Raw genomic sequence first — 10440 nt, 5'->3', positions numbered from 1 at the left:
GGTATTGTAACAAAATTAAACAGGAGATAGAATCTCAATAATGGAAAAAATAAATAGCACAAAAGAATGTAGGCTATTTGGGATGCAAGCCTTTCCTTTAAGATGCAGCTTATTGCCTCATTCACTTTGAACATGGCATTCCTAAAAGGAAAGATTCCTAAAACAACATGAACAAATGCAATCCAATAAATGTTGGCCATGTTTTTTTAGGGTGACCATTTGCTAAGCAGGACTAGACTTTAATGAAAGGCCTTTCTACAATGTATGTTTACATCAAAACTCTACTAGTAGTCTGTCCACAAAGATTCTTGGTGCTGCCATAATATATGTGAAATTTATAGCAGGCAATCATTATGGTCACATTCCACTACCTGTGGCAAAAGAGATGTGCTAGACAAAGAAAAGGAAATGTAATTTCATCTTTTATAGCTATTCAATATTGAACTCATCTCATTTCCTTAAGAAAGTCAAAGGTGATGCTAGATGTAGGATTTAGATCACATGCATTTTCCCTAATTACATGGGTAAGTAAGTGGAAGGCTATTTTAAATAATGTTGACATAGCATGTACTCTTTGAAAGAATTACAATTTCGTCCCTCTAAGTAGAGTGCCAACTTTTCCGAGAGAAATGGGAGAGTCCTAAAAAAGTACATAAATTGGTTGCACCATAATGTGTCCTAGCAATAGGTTACGTGAGTACCTTTGCTTGCGTGGTGGTAGTGATTTAAAAACTAGAGAATGGAAAAGTGAGTAGTTGTCTGCTCCTACCAAAGTCTAGAAAATGATTTTTTCTAGCCTTTTTACTATTGCTCCAAATAAGCATTTATAGAAGAAACCCCTTGCTTGTTCAAGTGAGTAAAGGCCCAAAATTGTGCATGCTTTGCAGACAACTGCTCTTTTTTGCTGTTTATCCCTCTCCTCTAGTTGCCTTTGAGATTTTCTGGGTTGACGCAATCTCTCATCATAGTTTCCAATTGGTGTTGCTGAAAGTAAACAAATAAAAGGGTAGGTTGCTTGCCCTTATGTTACAGTCTAGCGTAGAATTTTCTTTAATGACAAAATCTACCCAAAATAAGGATAAAACAGGAAGCTTTTAAAGACAATAGAAGGCTATTTCCAACTCTATACATATTCTTTTCCATCACCTTTTCTTACTGTTTCTATAAAGTACAAAATCATCAACTCAAGCTTTCACTGTCTTCATTTAGTAACAATATAATTTCATTCTAATTAAATTCATATCCATTCCTCTAGTGTGCTGCCATATATACATGAAATATGTGCAAATATTTAAAAAATTCCTTTTTTTCGTTGATCCACAACAATATCATTTTGCATTCAAATCTAATTGAGACAGATCTTAAAATATATTGAACAGTGGTGTCCTTGACTTCTGTTTTAGAGGTGAGAAAAGGCTGAAAATGTTAGAGATGATGGCACATTCCTTACTGGCTATGTTCCTGTAGATGGTTGGCAAATGAATTGTTTAGGTGTTGATATTAACATTCAATATTATTTAATGTTTTTATTTCCAATAGGTATTTTAGACTTGAAAATCCAATTTATTTACAATGTGTTTTGAAACCTATTCCCACAAACATGACGTCAAAATTTAATTAAGCTTTGTACCTTAGGGACTCCTCACCATGACCATTCTGGGCATACCCAAAAATCATGGCAGTCCATGACACCACATTCCTTTCCGACATATTATCAAACACTTTGTTTGCTTCCTCCATACTTCCACACTTGGCATACATGTTAAGAAGCGAACTCCCCACAAATATACAAGACTCAAATCCAGTTCTAAAAATTTGGGCATGTACCTGCTTACCTTCTCTATCTTCAATACCAACACAAACACCAAGAGCACTAGTGAAACTGATTCAGTTTGGCTTCATCCCTGCCTTGAGAATTCAGAAAAAATAACCAAGTGCCTTCTCCCCATCCCCAGTGTTTGCATATCCTGCAATGATTGAATTCCAAGAAACCAAGTCATGCTCAGGCATTTCGTCAAACATTTGGCAAGAAAACTCAATTGCACCCAGTTTAACATATCCTATAATCATGGTATTCCATGAAATAATATTCCACTCATACATTTTGTCAAACAATTGGCGCACATCATTGACACTTCTACATTTAGCATACATGTTGATGAGATTGTTTTCTACAAATACATTTGGATCTAACCCACATTTTATCACATGGGTATGGATCCACTTACCCTTTGCCAAGGCTTTTGTGTCAACACATCCTTGCAAGAGACTGTCATAGGTGACATACCCTACCTGAAGGTCCCCACAATACAAAAGCTTCATGGCCTCCTTCCTCAGCCTCACCCAAGTGCCCAGAATGGCCAAGAAGGTCAATCATGCAGGCATAGTGGTCTGTTTTGGGGATGATACAATGATCTCGAGTCATAGATTCAAAGTATCGATGCCCTTCTTCCACAAGACCTGCATGAGTGCAAGCAGAAATAACACCAATGCATGTGATATCATCAGGCTTTACCCTAGAATGTAGCATCTGATGAAAGAGTTGGAGAGCTTCTCTGTTTTAGGCCTAAAGTCCCTGGGAACCTGCTAATCTTATCAGGAGAATGAATGATACCATTGCTTTACCCCTTCAGTTTTGGGAATTAAGGAGTTTGAGGACCACATTCAATGGTGGAAGTTGTTTCCAGAGAGGGATGGCATGTGTCTCATGATGTCTCTAAGTGCAGTGTTCAAGAAAATGATGATGAGGACCATAATGAAACTATTCCAGTGACTTTTCTTTACCCTCTTTCTCCTACTGTGAGATGAGAGGCACTTAATTTGTCTACTGACATCCTGAAGGACCAATCATACAAATTCCCTCTTTTATAGAATTGGTGGATATGTACAATTGAGCCTTTTCTAATGGTTTCTATGATTCAATTTGGATTCAAAATGTGTGATCAGATTTAATATGTAGCCCCTGCTAAAAATAGCATTGTCTCAAATGTCACTAGAAAAGTAGCTCATCAAAATCATGAGCTCACAAGGATCTCAAATATACCATCATCATTGACATGGAAGTCTCCCAGAACACTACAGGGAATATCTTTAAAGTTTACCTTGAGGATGAATCCACAATTGTTGTTAGAGACTACTACCAGATATATATTTGACATTTGTCCATGGAGAGACAATTATCAATTTTGAAATTTTCAGATGTTCCATGGAAGCCTTCATGTAGCTGCTAATATTTGATGTAGCCTAAGCTACATCTATACCCACAGTTGACATTTCCATAAATGTCAATATTATGTCCCAGATCATCACACCCATGCTCAAGGTGAAAAACCTTATAATCAAGGTAAAAAAAATATCCCTTTCATATCAACACTATGCAGAAGCATTTCATCCTTTATCCAAAGTTTAAACCTTCTTTATCTTCTCTTTATAAAATTATTTTCATCATAATACTTTGGTTTATTTCTTTCTACCCATGCATATCAATCATACTATAATCTTCGGACTTTAGTTAAACTCCCAATTTCTGCTTATACACTCAACCCGTATTAAAGTAATACATCACATATCTTTCTTGAATTCTATTTAGTTCAAAACTTAGGATAAAATCCATAAAATCATAAAAACTTACCACTTCACACATCACATTTTGCTGTGCTTAAGGCCAGGGTTCACTCACTCCTTTAATATTGCGATGAGATTCAAATTTGCGATCCTCCACCATTTGATCAAGACACGCTTGATCTAACGGTCAATAGTGATATCACACAGGGATCTTCACGACACTTAACCACCCTCACGGAGCCGATATGAATTATCAGTCCTCGGCCTATAAAATATTGGGTCCGATACTTAGATTAACGTCCACTCATTTTTAACCCCGATATCAATCATATAACAGTAGCCATTAGAACCTATGGCTTGTGGGACTTCCCTTAACATTCAGTTTAATAATAGGGTCAACCCCCGTTGTTGACTTCGACACAAGCGTTGAACTTACGATTAATGGCTAAAAGTGATTGCGGGCCTTCAACCTCGATTAGGTGATCCGGATTTAAACAGGAACGCAACAAATTACAGAGATAACCATATACACAAAGATGCAGCGGAAATAATACTTCATTTCATTAATGGAAAATACTGAAATATGCTTACAACCAGAAATGGAAATAAACCAGCTAGGGCGATGGTAGCTTATCTCTGAGGAGAGATGTGGTGGCTACATGCCTCTGAACTATTCTGAACTCTGTTACAATGAGGCTCGAAGGCCTATTTATTGTTGAGAAACAATGGAAAACCCTTCACATCTCGAAACCTAACCCTAGAAGATGAAACGCCAAATTGTGGGCCTCGTTTGGGTAAATTGGTACATCAATTTCCTAGGGTCGTAACTTTGGCATACGATCTCCGTTTGACGCGTACGATAGCTCGTTAGAAAGATCTATCCGAGTACTACCACTTTGCGAGGCAACATCGGTCCATGGACCCATGTTGCCCCAGATTCCCAAAAAAACGTCGTTTAGGGCCTTAAAACGGCTCCGGAAGTTCAGGACCCGAAAAACTGCTAAAAATAGTAAACTGTGCTACAATTTAGGAAACTGAAAAATCTGAAAGAGACAGTTGTGGGGGTCCAAATGGGATAGGTGGGTGGCCACCAACATCCACCTGGATCATTAGGACCCCCGTATACTTCTATGTGTAACTTTGATCATTCCAATTAAGTGCTCCAGCTATTCAAACTAATATTTCACTATTCAACCCTTCATATCTTTTGTCTCCTCTTCACCTATCTCATCCGTTGATCAATGGATCCAATAACATCATAATCCCTCTCGGCTCGTTCGAATTATTTCATAAATCTAAAACTTAATATGAATGTTTTCAAACCTCAGACTCTTCTACAATTCTGCTGAGTAACTCTGGTTCTCCATGGTACCCTCAAAATAATCCTTGATCTTGTCTCATGATTCACATCTAGAAAACAAAAATTATCATGGAAAGTCTTCTCAAATCTTTGCTTTCCAATTCTCTTTACTAACAAAGAGAAGGCAACAATGGGAACTAAAAATCAAGGTCTGGTAAAAATTTCCCTGTGAAAGAGAGGAAGACTCATCAAAATATAGACAACAAGGCTTATGAATACTCCCCACCACAAATATTCAATTGTTGTCAGACCCTTTCTTACTACTGTGATCAAACCAAGACTATCAATCTGAATAGAACATGGCTCATTGTCTCCCCTGACATTGTTAAGAGCATTGAACTTGGAATTTTCTTTTCACATGAATAACTTCAAAGGGTTTAGCTTCCATGACTTCTGAACTAAAACTTCATCTTATGATTTCAAATATAAAGGGCTTGGGAAACAATCATGGTTGCAAGTTGGTTAGAAAATAGTCAAAATAATTGGCATGAGGTAGAAATGATGGGATCAATTAGGAAGAAGGGTGAAAAGGCACACATAAAAGAAGTTACAAATTCAATAAGTTTCCTTTATCCCCAATAAATCAAAGAATTAAAAGTATTTTTTCATCAAAATTTGTTTATTTACTAGCACTCACTAATATTCCTGGCTTGCTTTGAAACATAAACATAAACATATGCATAGACCTGAATGCATCATGGCTTGCTCTGAAATTCCTGGTTGCTCCTGTAATGACAGCTTTGTTTTGGTCTGAGTTCTGAGCGCAATTTTCTCCCTGCAAATGATTCTGGTGGTTGCTCCTATAATGAAAACTCTGGTTGGGTCTACGTTCTGAGCATAGTTTTCTCCCTGCAAATGATTATGGATTTTGAGTTTTTATGGCGGGGAAATTTGAATACCGGTGACCAAGTCAGGACAACTCGTAGCACCACGAGATGTGACCAAGGTGAGTCATCGGATTTGGATCTGATTTTTTCAGAGCATATTTCAAGCTGCAATAAATGTGGAAGGGTGGTGGGTGGTAGCGGAGTTAGCGAAGTGTGGAAGAGCGTAGAGGATTTTCATGATTGCCGGAGCTGGACATTTTTCCAGGCAGGAATGGAAAGCGGGCAATTCCTCCACCTTGTTAGACTACTCCACGCTCAAATTCGAATTCCCTTCAAGATAAGGAAGAAGATTTGGATAAAGGTCAAAGAGGATATGTGTCTCATCATTACCTATTTGAGTTGTAGCTCTATGATATTTTCTAGGTATCTAGGGAGAGAGTAATGGACCTCCATTAATGAGGTAGCTTCTTATGTTTTTTTTTTATAAATAGGAGAGCCTTCTCCTTTTAAAGGCATGTGTAATGTTTGAGAAATGCTCATGTTTTCAATATAGAATTTGGATTTGGCACCATGATCATGAGTGATGTTCACTTTAATTTGGTTATGCTTGCATTTGGAGTCTCTCAACTTTCCATCTCTCATGCTTTTGGATTGGCCACCTACAATGTGTGAGATTTATTGTTTTTTATAGATTAAGATTTATTGCTTTCATAAATTAAGATTTATTGCTTTCATAAATTAAGATTTATTGCTTTCATATATTTTCCTGTGTGGGAGGTTAAGAGTGATTGTTTTTATTTTCTTTCATCTCTTTTCCTGTGTAAGAGGTTAAGAGTGATTGTTTTTATTTGCTTTCATATCTAGAGGTTAAGAGCGATTTTTTTTATTTGTGTTCCTATTTAGAGGTTAAGAGCGATTGTTTTGACTTGCTTTCATATCTTTTCATGCGTGAGAGGTTAAGAATGATTGTTTTTGCTTTCATTTCATGTCATGTGGTTTTGATTATTCATTTCATAGGATCCTGATTTGATAATGCACACATGATCCCTTAGAGTAGATTTCATTTCATGCAATTCCAATTCCTGCAATTGTGAAAGATTAAGATTTCAATTCCGCACACCATACTATAATTGTACTATAATTTCTTTTGAATTGATTGTCAAATTAGAATAGGTGAATTTGGTTTGTCGTTATTTGGTTTCATAGTTAGATTTATCTAAATTGAAAGTTAATTTCTATCATATACAGTTAACACATGCTTCGCAAGTTTTACGAAACCCCTGAGTTGACAATTAGATGATAGGTAATTAATTTTCCTCAAAATTTTGGCGTTGTTGCCGAGGAAGTGTGCATAGGAACTAGCTTTCAGTCTAGAGTTCATAATTTTTTGTTTTTGTTTTGTTTTGTTTTGTTTTTTTTTTTTTTTTTTCCAGTTTTTTTCTAGATGCATGATTAAAGCATGTAGATGCATAAATCAAGCTGCGTATCACTTTTATAAAAAAATATAAAAAATTTCAATACTAACCATTTATGGATGAAATATCTAAAATGTAGATTAAACATTCTTTGGAGCACAAGGACTACATTGAGGAATGGTATCGAAACGCGATTGCACCATGACATTCATCTGTTCTTCAAGAGATCTTTACGAAAAATCTAAAGGTTAAAACGATTTCTCATGTCTTCATACACAATCAGGTACATTTTTCAAATTTGTATATGAACGTTCTAGAAAGTCTAATCTGTAAATGGCTCCATTAGAAACATTCATATACTTAAAAAAAAAAAAAAAAAATCTTTCAAGTAGATAAATTAGGAAAAATAAAATCAAGCTTGATTGCATTTTTTTAAGTTCTTAGACTTTAAAATCTTTAGATTTTTATTTATTTTCTTGCATTTTTTTCACTAACCTCACAAAAATATTTTCAATAAAAAAAAAAATCAATTTTTTTTTGGTTTTCAATAATAAAAAAATTCATGTTAGATTTTCAATACAAAAAATAATATAAAAAAAAGGTTCATGTTTTTGAATAAGGGAAATGTAAATTTTTAAATTAAATTATCAATTCTTTTTTTTGTAAGAGAATTGAGAAATTGACAATTTAGGCTCTTATGTGACCTGCAAATTAAAAAATCCGTTATAGTAAAAAATATAAAAATATAGAAATCCTGCTTGGAATCCAAATTCAAAAATCCATCAGAATAAAAAATATAAAAATATAAAAATCTTGCTTGAATAGGCTGCATATTTGGCGCACAGCTGCATAAACAACTAGTTTCTGCAGCCAATCCTGATTTGATCCATATCACCCATGTGAGAGCCATCACGATGTGATAAGTTTCTTTAGCCAATCCTGATTTGATCCATATCACCCACGTGAGAGCCATCACAATCTGATAATATTGGTAATCTATTACTACTATGTATTGAGAGAAAAGGCCACTTCAATGCTAGGTCCATCCACAAGGTTTTCTTATTCTACGCTTTTACTTAGCTATAGGACCGCTTGGTAGGAAAACCTTTCCTTTTCTTTATCTTACTTGGCTTGAACTACTATCTCTTCCTGCACTCACATCATGAATGTTAGCCAAAAGAGACATTTGAAATATTATCCATAGTAATATATTAACATGATATGATGGTATACTGGAGAAAGAAATTGTTGATTGCCGAAAGATGAGTTGACCAATGACACAGAAGGAGAACTAGCAAGCCCTTCACACTTAACAACCAATGGGTCCTTTCCCCTGCACTGTCATGATCCTACTCTATAAGCAATGGAAGTTTCAAAGTGGTAGCATGCTTAGTCTGTACAGACATATGCATATTGATTGTCCGTATGAATTGAGACTAGGGAAATGAAATTCTTATTTCAACAACAGAAATAGATATGTGTACTTCTATTGTGTCATTCTGTTGGGGCGAGCAGTGAAATATAGATTTTGTTTACATTAAAGAGTGTAATGTTGAATATCCTTCACCAAGTACCCCCAATGAGGCCACAAAGGAAATTCTAATCAGAATCCAACCAGCTAGCTTTTGATTTCCACCAGCATTAGAAGCAGTTACCTGAAGCAGAGGACATGTTTAGCAGTTTTCGACACGTCATTTTAACACACGTTTTGTGACCAAATGAAAACGAATTTCAAAAAAAATAAAACATGGGTTTTCTTGCGAACGAGGTTAATTATATTACCCAAGAGAAATTTTCTCCAATTCGTAACCGTTTGAGATATTTTCAGGGTTCTTTGGAGCCTTATTTGCCAGATTGCGTGAGAAAAATAGATTTTCAATTAAATGCATAGATAGCAGTTGTGGCCATGCAAGGATCAGATCCGGTTTTGGATGCTATGGTGGTTTGAAGAATCAGAGTTATGATTTGCTTCACCTAAATCCATGGATTTTCTACCACAAGCTTTGAATAAAGTCCTTGATCGCCTTTTGGTATCTTGCTCCTACCCAGTGCACAAAAAACTTTTTTTTACGTGGAAAATTTTGTTTTTATTAGGTTTATTTTTTGTTATGTTTTATGTTTTTATTACGTAGTGTTCTTTTTAAAATAAAATGTTATATGTGTTTTCTTTTCTTGTTATGTTTTTGTTACGTAGTGTCTTTTTTTATAAAATGATTGAAATGTTTTATTTTGTTATGTTTGTTATATTTTGTATTCATGGAATATAACATATATATATATATATATATATTTTAAAGTTTATATATATATATATATATATATATATATATATATATATATATATATATATATATATATATATATATATATATATATCTGTTTTGTGATTAATATGTTCAATGTTTTTTTTTTTTTTTTTCACATTTTAAATTTTGTAAATAGTTAATTAGTTTTTTTTGCCATGGAAAATTGCCATAAAAATTTTAATGTGAAAATTCATTTCATGACTGGAGCAAATTGATAAAAGAGTTGTTGTGATGGTTCACTTACACACCTGTCGAAGCAAGAAATAAATAAATAAATAATCATAAAACACGATACAAAACAATTGAATAAAAGTGCAATAGCTCACCTTAGCTAAACTTAATCGCAAAAAGAATTTAGTTAAGGTTGCATTTTTACATTGTCAAAATCATGCTTAAAATTTGTCATTGGTTTTGTCTAATGTTATGTTTTCAAGCATGATGTAGGAAAGAAGAAGAACTATAAAGGCGTTTTATCTACAGGATCGATTGATGAATTTTTGATTGAGGATTGTTTTGTAGTAATCATTAAGCATTCACAAATACTATTTCTTTATCTTTATGAAATGCTATGATTCAAACATAAATCGAGGAAATTGTTTTTTTAGAAATTGGATTTATTATCATAATTGTGAAATTGGACTAACCATGATAATTTGAATCAAAGACACATCATGAACCTGTCAGCTATGAAAATTTTTCATATGTACCTAGAGAAATTGATCACTTCTCTTTGAACACACTTACGTTTGTTGCACTGTTAGTGCCATGTTTGTTTTCAGGTTCTAGGAAAATCAGATAATTGAAGGAAGCCAATTATGTATGATTTGTTTTCTACGACCAATTTCAAGAAACATGAACCTATTAAATCCATTTCTATCATCCATAAATGCCATCATTTTTCCTCTCTAAACTCACGACCTATCCAAGCATTTTTCGCTAAACATTGTCATCACCATTTTCCTTGCAGG

The 10440-nt window shown here is 34.4% G+C and overlaps 1 pseudogene; it reads right to left on the bottom strand.

Moving 5' to 3' along the window:
• Nucleotides 1-1617: 1617 nt before the first annotated feature.
• LOC149144635 (pentatricopeptide repeat-containing protein At2g13600 pseudogene) lies at nucleotides 1618-2322 on the bottom strand (annotated as a pseudogene).
• Nucleotides 2323-10440: the final 8118 nt, after the last annotated feature.

This window comes from Pinus tabuliformis, chromosome X (assembly GCF_031772625.1).
Source record: "Pinus tabuliformis cultivar Carrire ecotype Pingquan chromosome X, CPIR1, whole genome shotgun sequence".
Classification (NCBI taxonomy): domain Eukaryota; kingdom Viridiplantae; phylum Streptophyta; class Pinopsida; order Pinales; family Pinaceae; genus Pinus; species Pinus tabuliformis.
This window is presented reverse-complemented; position numbering and strand designations above follow the sequence as displayed.